The sequence below is a fragment of the Penaeus monodon genome, chromosome 22 (assembly GCF_015228065.2).
Source record: "Penaeus monodon isolate SGIC_2016 chromosome 22, NSTDA_Pmon_1, whole genome shotgun sequence".
NCBI lineage: Eukaryota > Metazoa > Arthropoda > Malacostraca > Decapoda > Penaeidae > Penaeus > Penaeus monodon.
The window spans coordinates 7,862,386-7,863,539 of NC_051407.1; positions in this window are offsets into that span (position 1 = coordinate 7,862,386).

Here is a 1,154-nt window from a genome sequence, read left to right on the forward strand (position 1 = left end):
CGTTACTTTAAATTGACGTAATCTGCAGAAAGGCCCATATATTGTATTCCACCGTGACCCATACCAAGGCCTCCGACGGTTCCAGCGGATCCACCAAACCCACCATGGCCTCCAAATGCTCCGGCTCCTCCGAGAACCTGACCACTCGTTGCTGTGGCTACTATGAGAGTAGTTTTAAGGTCAACACCAATAGGAAGAGCTAGATTTTCTCCGTCTTCTTAGTTGATGAAATAGACTTCTGGGTTGGATTGAGCATGATCTGGTACTTCGATCACACGCTGATCCACTTCAGTCTTCTTGTTGAGGACGTACACAGTGTTTTCTGTCTTCGTTAAAGAAAGAATGAGGGGCTCAGGTCTTGGTGCATCTTCAGGTAGACGCACAAAGAGGATATTGTGGTCAACACGAGGTGATAAATGGCAGCTGGACCAAAAGGCTCCCTAGGTTGTATACCTTTCGATTAATTTCCATCTACGTGCAGGACTTTACATACTGCCGCAAAGCGAGCACCATTAACGTGTCCAGCGCTAGATGTATGTCCTGCACTAGCAGAGTGGCCACTTGCAGCAGTGGCCAGAGCCAGCTGAATGTCCAGCTCCTGTAGGGATGTCCACCTTGCCCTGCATCTGGGTCTGAGTAAGTCTGAAGCGATTCAGACGCTGCAGCAACCAGCACTGGCAATATGATCTGTGAAGATTTTCAAATTCTATTCTTATTATCTAAGTCTTACATAATGCCTGGATATTGCCTATTGTATGCTGTGGCTCCGAAGATATGATTAGCTAGGATATTTGATACAAACTTTAATAAGATGTAGTAGTATATATAATGTTTAAAGTACGAAATGTAGACGGTAAATACGGTAACTATATATTTTTTTTTCTGTGTTTGTGAATAGTCTCTGTGCAATCTTGCTTAACAGTAGTTTCATATTGCATACTGCACGAGGCCATAAACCCTGACAACTCAAGAAAAGGGAAATCAGGCGACGCGTTTTTGTGTAAATACGTTTCACAAATGTTTCATCCAGCAAATACGTGTTCCCGTATTAGTTCATCGATAATTACATGCTGTAATATGTGCCAATGTATCTAATGTCCCCTTTTATACCGGCTGTCTGCAAGTTGCTGTATGAAGAATCTCCATTCACCAGG